The sequence below is a fragment of the Aptenodytes patagonicus genome, chromosome 2 (assembly GCF_965638725.1).
Source record: "Aptenodytes patagonicus chromosome 2, bAptPat1.pri.cur, whole genome shotgun sequence".
Classification (NCBI taxonomy): Eukaryota; Metazoa; Chordata; class Aves; order Sphenisciformes; family Spheniscidae; genus Aptenodytes; species Aptenodytes patagonicus.
Window position 1 is genome coordinate 65342245 of NC_134950.1, and position 10246 is coordinate 65352490.

The following is a 10246-nucleotide window of genomic DNA, read 5'->3' on the forward strand; positions in this document are numbered from 1 at the left end:
TGCCTGTACCGTTTTGCACTGATACCATTTGATACCCATCCTATACAAGCATAAAACAACGATGTATGATGTAAGGCAGTGGAGAAGCAAGTACTGTATCTTAATACAGAGTGAATCCCATGGGGTATTTGCTCACATGAAGAACAGTCCTATTCGTGAACTTCCATGAACTAAAAAAAATTCACAATATAATCCAGGCACATAAGATTATTAAATGTTCACTGGAAAGCATCAACTACTTATGTATATACACACGTGTGTGTGTGTCTGTATATATGCACAAATGTATTTTGTCCAAATCACTAGCTATTGTAATCTAGGCAGAAGTGGTTCTTCAGATGCTTGCTCTTAGATGTTACAAACAATGTTACAAACAAGCCTGGAAAACATTTGGAAATTTAACAGCCTCAAATGAACCGTGACAATCGCTCTTCAGTGACGGTAAGAAGACAATCAGAATTTGACAGGGAAAAAAAAAAATTGACAGTTGAAATCAGTTTAAATCCTGGGGTACTGAATAAGGGTTTCCCACAATGATTAGATTTCACTATTCTCTAGGCTCACCCATGTTGTTTTACAATGTAATGGTAAAGGTCAGGCATGCAGGCAGGCACGTTTTAATGGAAGGAAAAACTGGCTGGGCTGTGGGGACACTCCGCCAGGAAGGTGAATGTATCAGTCATTTGTGTATCATAAGGTACTATATCCACAGCGGGAGTAAATTACTCTTCACAAACAAACTTCCTTGACCATCATTACTGTGATCACCAACATGAAGCTCTGTGCTGTTACTGGTGATACAAACGTAGACCTTTATAGTCCAGCCGAGCAGAAAAAGCTGAAATTCTAGACTAAGTCTGTGCATATTAAAAAGGCAATGAAAAACGCTTTGTGGTTTCATATGAGACAGGCTTTTAATACAAAGAGTATTTGGGGGACGTTTTGTCTCTCCTTCTTCAGAAGGTTTTAATTGCCAATTATGTGCACTGTCATTCCCAATAGCACAGAGTTGTGGGTTCATGACAGGCCATAAGACTTGCAAACAGAAGTATGGATGTATTCTGGCGTGATAGCATTTTGACCAAAAAAATCCTGCTACTTGACACAAAAAAACCCTGCAAGTATTACATATCCAAACAAAGCTGTCATAACACAAGACTACTGAGAAAAGCAACCAACAATAACACAAGAGCTGCTTAAAAACCAACCAACCAAAAACCTTTCCAGTTTGTAATATGATGCATATTCTCACAAGAAACCCAATATTGCTATTGGTAGTAGGTGATCTTCACTGAAAAGGATCAGTAAGATTATGCAATGTAGGAAATTAATCCTCCATAAGGTTCCAGGAAGGGGTTGTGGTTTCTTATACATTTTGTGAAGGAATAAACTCCTGATTTAAGTGAGTTTATGATCACACGCTAATTAAATTATAAGGTGTAAATTAAACCTTACTGCAACAGATCAGATATTTCCAATACAAGGCTCAGGTCACTGCTGTCTTAAATCCAAGGCTGACGAAAAAACCAAAACCAATTACAACAGTAGTAGCACTTACCTTCCCTCCCCATCTCTCAGAGAACCAGCATCTACTGGGTAGCTCAAAAGATAAATATTCACAGTGCTGCTCTAGCTACATCCAGTTGCAACAGACTTGCGTTACGGCTTGCCCCATCCTGTATGAGGGCAGCAGCAGACCCACTCCCTTCATTACACCCACGCTCTGCCAGTTTTAAGATTAGCGCTACAGAAGACACAAACACCTTTGCGTTGATCCCTGCAGTAAGGCAAAGAAGACTTGGATGGATACAAGGCCTAATGAAATCTGCAAAAGTTGTCAGCAGCTTATCCACTGCATTAAACTCTGTGTAAACAGCCAACGTACTAAAAGCTGTTTTAAGTTCCCTCAAATTCTCTGCACAATTGATCCATAATCATCTGAGTGCTCACTGAAGCTTAGCATCCTACTTTTTTCCATTGATTGCAAATTGCCTGTTCAGTTCCCTAGCCTGTGTTTCAGCCAACATTGCGCTCAGCGGAGAAGGCTGTTTGCAGTGTCTGGCTATTCTAGAAACAGCAATGCAATCACACACGGTACACTGGTTCTGTGTTTGTTTCCTTTGAGAGGTGTCCTTGTTGTTTTCTTTCAAGCCCTGGGGGATATATAAATAGAGAGTTTAAACTGAGCCCATGTCATAGGTTCCCAAACATCTGTATGAGGTAGCAGGAGAGCTCGAAAACCTGTTTGAAACCAGACTGCTGAACTTACTACAGTTAAATCCCCATGTACAAGTGCTAACATTACAAAAATCATCATCAAACTTGGAAATAATTGGCAAATCCGCTGGCAAACTTGCTAAAGAAGCCATGAGTGGGAAGGCCAAAGAGACAATTACCTTCTCCTCCAAACAGTGGTAAGGCCAAAGACAGAGGTTGGTCGTTGTGGAGAAATACATGACTGCCACTGCCACCAATGTCTGTGCCTCGTTATTAGTTTCTAGGACTAATTAGTTAAATCAGTTTCTAGGATTGCCAATTACTTTTTCTTTAGAAGGCAATTAAATAGTAGGTGCAAGTTAGCAAGTCAAGTTTTGATGAAGAGCACATCCAGGTAGAAAAAAAAATAGAAGTCTCTTTAATTCATATTTAATAGCAATTAATTTGCAAGGAAAAAGCAGGGCTGTGTGATCCTATTAGTGGTGATCCGAGAAAGAAACAATTGAGGTAAATATCAGATCTGTCCGAACTAAAACACTTGTTTAAAACATTTAAACCAACTGTGTTCTAAAGAGAAAAAAATAGTTCAAAAAAATATTTCTGTAAACAACAGCAACAGTTTCAAAAAATATTTTAATACCCCTTCCATTGCAATTTCTTCCCCAAAATCAGTAAGCAAAAAGGCAGCTGCGTAGCCTTTGGGGCAGGGTTTTTATTTGTTTTAAACAAAAAAGATCTAGTAACCATTAATTCCTCTCAAATAAGAGGTTTCAGGACACAGGGGTGTGTGCTATTTTTTTTTATAGATGGGCCTAAAAAAAGACTGGCCAGAATTCACAACGACAAATGTTGTTCTTTGAACTGTTTGAACTCAAACTACTTTAAGTAAAATTTGCACGTTAGTTTAAACAAATAAACACAGCACCCTAGCATGCCACTGATAATGAGAAAATCAACAAAGCCTAGTCTAAAAAATTAATTGATTCAGAGGTTTTTTTGGTCAGTTAGAAAATGCATTGGTGCCTTTTATCTTCCCTACCAATTGGCAGTGATCTGCAGGATTATGAATCCAAGTGAAAGAGGGTTCATTTATTTCTTGACTAGCAAATGCACGGTTGTCTTGAACTCACACAAAATAGTTTTCAAAGGAAACCCCATTAAACTGGAACATATGTTAGTTGTTTTTATATTATTTCTAGCAGAACAGCGACATGAAATTTTGAGTTTAATTAAGCTTAAAAATACAATGCTGTCTTTAAAACAATGTACCTATATTTCTCATGCTTCCTTCTTCCATCTCTCAGCTTGTTTTTTAAGGGTCAGAAAATCTTATGCTCAGAGAAGACAGGAAACTTGTAAATTATTGCCACCTTGTAAGTGAGGTTATCTACAACTGCTTTCAAAAGATGCTAAGTACTTTTAAAGTTCTCTCTCTTTCTACTTTAAACTTTTTGCAAGGAAGATTTCCATTTCGTTGTTTAACCCTAATGATACATCGGGCCCGCATCTGGCACTGCACAGATGCCAGATTGCGGCTGTCCCTCTTACCCCACAACGCTTCCCTGGTTCCACTGAGCAGAAAGATTTAGGCTACTATCCAACCATCCAGCAAAGAGCACGCATGTCACTTCAGAAAATGAGTAGCGCCATTAACTTTAACAGACAGCCTGCATGCTTAGACATGGGCATGCATACGTTGTAAAATCAGATCACTAGTTTACTACTGTCATTTAAAAGTTTATAAGCATCCTCACAGGGCAAAGAGAAAAAAAAAAACAACCAACCGCTGCAGTAGTGAACATATTAATGGCAGTTATTACTTAGAAAAAATGGCAGACTTCAGTACCAAAGAAATTCATGTACCTGTCCACCTTCCTGAAGTAAAGCAGTCTTGTCATTCTTTTTCCTCCAGAAACAGAATTAAGTTCAGTAACTCAACACAGGGTTCATTCTCCTTGAAAACGCACACCTAAGGTACACCTATTTCAACCTTGCTCTACCTGCACATGCACACAATTATCTACTATGATAAAGAATGACAGAACAAGAGCAGGATGCTCTACTGTGCTGCACACACGGCATAATTTATTGCTTCACCGTTCATTCACTGGAAAGATGGTTTTGAGCATGTTTATTGTTATGTCTTTCTTTTCATCCATTTGTGTACCTCCATCCTGGTATCAGAGGACTTACAAGAGAGGCTTTAAATATCAGAGGAAATCAGTTCGGTGTCTTTTTCCTCTGAGAAGCCCTGAAAGCAGAGGTGGAGGGGAAGTGCTGCTTGATCAATTACTCCCAGGTTGCACTGCAGCAAGATACTCCAAGAAATCTGCAACAGAAGGCACAACGACAGTAGATCCTCCACAGACACCTCTCTGACAATAAGACACTTTATAAAATTAACAGAAACCAAATTCAGCTTTAGAAGTCTTAGAGTGAAAATTGTTAGTTGGGAGAATATTGTTAAGTGGGAGAATATTCTGTCAAATAATCATTATAGGTTTGCTCTAGCCTTCTGCTCTTCCCGAAGCTTTCTTTTAGCTGCTGTGGAGGAAGAAAAAAAAGAAAAAAAGACTTCTCAAAGACAGCCTGCTGAAAAAGACTTGGACTGTAGTCAGTTTCCCCCATGACCACCACCCTAATGTCTTTAAATTCACACCTAATTATTTTTATTTTCTTATTACTGGAAATTATGACCTTTTCTGGAATAAATGCGGTGCAGGAATACAAATTCTGCCTTTTGTTGCCACCTTCTAAGACATTAGACTTGTGCCTTAAATATCGTGACACAAGTTTATTAAAAGAGAGAGCAGTAAGTTAGCTCAAAGAGTTTGCTACTACAATTTAACAGGTATTATAGTAAATTCTGAATAAACAAGTTACGCTAGCACAGGGTGCACAGGTACTGCATAATATAACATTGTGATGCATGAACAAGACATTAGTTATAAGATCAGAAATTCTAGATACTGGATAAAGGATCTTTGCCTTAAACTATTTGAAAAATACAAAACTCACACTAGACTCTTTAGTTCAAGTTTACGCAAACCAATGGAAAAAAACTAACTGATCAGGAAAGGAATAAAATCAAGCAGCAGCAATGCAATTTATGCAGGTCTGGCAGAAACCAGCAGAAAATAAGTATTTACAGGTTCTAAGTATTACAGGCTCTAAAATAAGTATTTACAGGCTCTAAGCTCAGGTCAGACTCAGACTAAAATTCAGCCCAAAGTAAGGTTTTGCAGCCAAGTTCTGCACTTCCAAAGCCAGGTTTTATTGGTGAGAGCAGCTGACAGAGCCTCACCTACAGCTTTGTAAATGGCATTTCTGCAGTCCTCTTCCATCTCTGAAGGAAGTCCTACCATACTGTCAAAAGAACTTCAGAGCTATCTGTCTGTCTGCTTCCGTATGCCTTTCCCTCACATGGTTCTCTTGCATTCGAGCAGTGCTCGAGGACTCTAAACCCCACAGAAATGCTGCCATCACAGTGAGTACTTTACGAGGGCTGCAGGAGGTAATGATTCAGGTTACGCAAGTCCATTAATCGATCGTTTTACATTTAGCTCCAGTAGGCAGTCTTAGCTACATGCTGAGCCACGGCAGTTACTTTCTAAGCAAACTCTTTCTCAAGTGAATGCTCCTGTATTTTCAAAACAGCCTTGCCTTTTTTTTAATAATCTTTAAAAAAAAATATATATATATCCTGCAGAAAATTGTTTCTTCTTTCAAAAACTACTTCCAACTGTGAGGATTTGACAGGAATTGTAATTTCACTAGTACTGCTACAGCACATAAACCATCCCATATATATTCTTTTCATTCATGTTTTAAAATCTCTATTACCAGCTTCTCTGTAGGTGCCTTCCAACTTACTGCCTGCTCTCCTCTTTTCTAATACTAAAACAGATTCACAAGACAAATAGTTTGTGCTATGAAAAAACTTCATCTCGCTTATAGGTCCAAGTCCAGCCTTCTCTTCACAGTTCAGTAAGGGCACACTTCAGCAGGCCAGGATTTTTCTAAGTTCTTTTAACTTATAAAAAGTGTAATACTACATTCCTACAAGAAGAACCCTCGTAGATCAATATAGACAAAGTTTTCATCAAAAAAAACCCAAATCCTGTAGGCTAGTATTTTGGCTTTCATTTTTTAAATCCAGCTTTGACAATTTTGAAAATACCTCCCGAAGAAACTCCATTACTGACCTCTCATGAGAGTTTGTGATAAATTTGCATTTTGAGACTTTGGAATTAACAAAGGATATGAATAGTACATTTCCATCACCTCTACATCTCCGCATCCTGGCAAACCCGAGTTAATTGTCACTCAGAATGCCTTTACTTTTAATTCATTTTGCTCTGAAAAAAGCAAGCCAAGCCAACAGAAACTCAATTGGTCAAGTTCACAGAAGAAAAAAATATGCATATCTAAGCAGTCAGCATATTGCTGGGCATGTAGAATATTTCTAAGTTTTAGATGTTTCAAATAAACTCTTGTAATACAGGCCTTCACCTGATACAGAAAATAACAGAATACAGACATTTCACAGAATTATTGTACCAATCAAGTTTTTCAAACAGATCTAGAAAGTTTTGCCATTTCCTAATGCTTAAAAATGTGGATCTTCCCAATCACTGGGGAAAAAAATAATCAAAGTTTGCCATGCTCTCATTAAAAAGTATGAGAGAGACAAGCAAAGTAATAAATATTTAAATGGCGACTGCAGTATATTGTTTTGAACAAAACTTTATATAAAACAGAAAGTCTGTAAGAAAACCTAGGTCTGATATTTTTCCCATTTAAAAATCAAAGTTATTTCAATTTTTCTATGAGTAAAGCTTAGTATTTCCTTGAGGGATCATGGTGTTTGTTTCCCAGCCCCACTTTGTTAATTAACTTTACCTAGTAAGGCTGAAGGAGGCAACTGTAGCTTCTATAGTACCAGCTGTGACTGGACCATGTAGTTTACAGAACCTAATTCAGTAGGAAAGTTGCAAGTACCATGGCATTGCAGAGCCTGGTTTCAGTACAGGTTTTTTTAAATCCCACATAAGCGTTATTTGTGAGATTTCACATCAGCTTTTCTGTAAACTATAAAATATCCTTCACACAAGATCAAATGCGTTATATTAGCAACCAAGAATAAAAGCAAGCACATGAACAAGAAGCTCTCCACACAGGAGACACTTTGAAATGTGCTATAACCACAGATTAAAAGAAGTAATGAACACCAAATTAGGAAGGGTGGCAATCTTCTTTTCTATTCCAGTGTTTTAATTAGGGAAGGAGGGGATGTCAGGAAAGAGGAATGGTTTTAACATTCAAAGTTTTAATTGAGTCTGTAGTTGAGAAATACCAGAAGTGGGCATAGTCCAGAAGTGGGCTTACACCTAAAAAGTTTACCTGAAATTTTAGGAGGTATTTTTGTGTTGCCTCAGTGAGTCATTGAGTCAATACCATGAACTAATCAGATCAAAAAAAGCAAATTTTCTATTTGTTCATGAGAACGGGAAGGTTTCTTATCTTTCCCTAGGCAAGCAGGGGAATACAAGCACTAAGTCCCTTGTTTCACTCAGTGTACCACCTACCCCTTTGCTACCCAACAACATAAACGACGCATGAGAGGTAATAATTGTAGTGTATAGTCCTCAAACTCTAAATCCTTGTCAAATTGCCTCTTTACAAGAAGAAAAGAAGATTGAAATCATGCTCCAAATTTTAGAGTCTTCCAAGCGAGATTCAGGAACGACAGACAAATAAACCTGACATCCACAGTTCTTCAGCATTAGTGGACAATCCACAGTTCTTCAGCATTAGTGGACACATGAATCGGCATGACCTACCAAAGAAGAATCAGCATAGCTTTTGTCAAGGGGAGTCACACCCCTCAGATTTCTACGTTTGAGGAAAGAATCAGGAAGCAGGTGGACAAAGAAGATCCAGTTGATACAGTCTACTCAGATTGCTGAGGCCCTTCAGAAGAATTGGTAAAGAAAATAAACAGCCATGGGAAGAACTTCATATGGTTTAAAAAGCTAATAATAAATAATCATTAAATGTTAAAAGACAGAAAAGTAGCCATTTGTCTGCCTACTCTAATACCTCAGTGGAGGGAAAACACCTTGTAGTTCCGTATAATCACAAGCAATCTAAGAAAGAAAGAAGCGGTACAACGAAGTTTGCTAGCAGTATTTTCTTAAATCAGGAGAGTAAAGGGAAGTGCCAATAGGAAGTAGTTCCAAAAGGAGCTCATGTTATTATGTGAACAAGCAGTAAAACAGCTGATATGAACTAACACAATGATGCAATCATTTAGGTTGGAAGGAATCTCTGGAGATCATCCAAGCCAACTCCATGCTTACAGAAAGGTCAACTGTATCAGGATGGTCAGGGACTTGCCCAGTTTGGTTTGGAGTATCTTGAAGAACTGCAATTTCACAACCACTCTGGGCAACCTGTTCCACTGTTTGACAATCCTCATTGTGAAAAAAAAAGAAATTGTCTTATATTGAATTGAGAATTCCCGTGTTTCAGTTTGTGTCTGTTGTTTCCCCTCACAAGCACTGCGCACCAAGAAACGGTTCTGGCTCTGTCTTCTCTCCACCCTCCTGTTAGATAGCCAAAAACGGCAAATAAGGTATCCCCCCTGAGCCTTCTCTTTTTCCAGCTGAACTAGTCCAGTTCTCTTAGTGCCCTTCCTTGTAATATCACGTGCTCCAGCCTCCGACCATCTTCACGGTCTTTGCTGGTCTTGCTTTAGTATGTCAATGTCTGTTTCATATCAGGGAACTGATAACTGGACACAGTACTGCAGACGCAGTCTCACAAGTGCTAAATAGAGGGGATTAATCACTTCCCTTAATCTGCTGGCCACAGTCTTGCAAATAAACCACAGTACGTGGTTCAACCTTCTTCACCACAAAGGCATGCTACCGGCACAGTGTACTTACTCAACGTGAAGTGAGGCACATACAAAAAAAATTTCACATACATAGTTTTGAGCTGTGAATCAATTATCACTCAGAAATAGTAGAGTTTGTGTTTTCTATGAAAATATCAGCCCATTTCTTTTTGTCAGTCAAAAAACCCCCGAACTATAAACAGTCTCAGACAGAGAAAAGGACAGATGAAATTCTGGTCTCATCTACAACACCGTTCCACTTACGAGTAGATGTATCAGAGGTATCTTCTGTAAGATCTTAAGTACATGTCTTAATCTGACAGTTCACAAGCACAGATAGGCCTTTAAACACACACAAAAAAAGGGAAGTATCTCTAAAACATGAAGGGCTGGGAAGGAGCAAAATACATGATTTCTTAACTCAAAAAGAACCTAGGACAACCACACACAACTGAGATATGTTCCAGTTTTCTCAAATTCTGTCCAGTTATTTATAAACATTTGAATTCTGAACAAGAAAGAGCATGGAAAAATTTGAGGAACAGAGGACATTGTGGAGGGAGGACACATATGAGGAAGAAATTTACTCCAAATATTCACTGAAAAAAGTGGCTGTGAAAGAAAGGTCTGAAACCAGAAAAAAAACAGTTCTCTGATGAAGTAATGGGAAAGAGAGACCCTTTCAGTGCTGGAATAGCAACAGAGAAGGAAACCAGGAAAGAAGGATGGGAAAACGACCAAACGAGGGACAGAAAACTTGACACCAAACTAAAAGGAACAAAAATGCAATAAAGCTTTCCTTTAGCTCTCACATTTCTTAACTGAAATTGCAACAGTACTGATGCAGATCCCTATTTGCACCCAAAAAAGCGATGAAGAAAGACAGGACAAGCTATTACACCTCAGAGAGGAGAGACTATGGGAAACAGTACTACCGGGAGAGAGATGCACAGAAGGCTGAGGAAAAAGAGGGAAATCAAGCAGGGAGAAGAGCAGCACAATACAAGAATCATCACAGCATTTTTCTTCATTCTGTAGGTTCATGACAAACACGTAATTTTTCACAGGCTGGGGCTCCAGTGAACTTCAAGTCCGGCTAAAAGCCTTCAAATACTTCCAGAAGTGGCT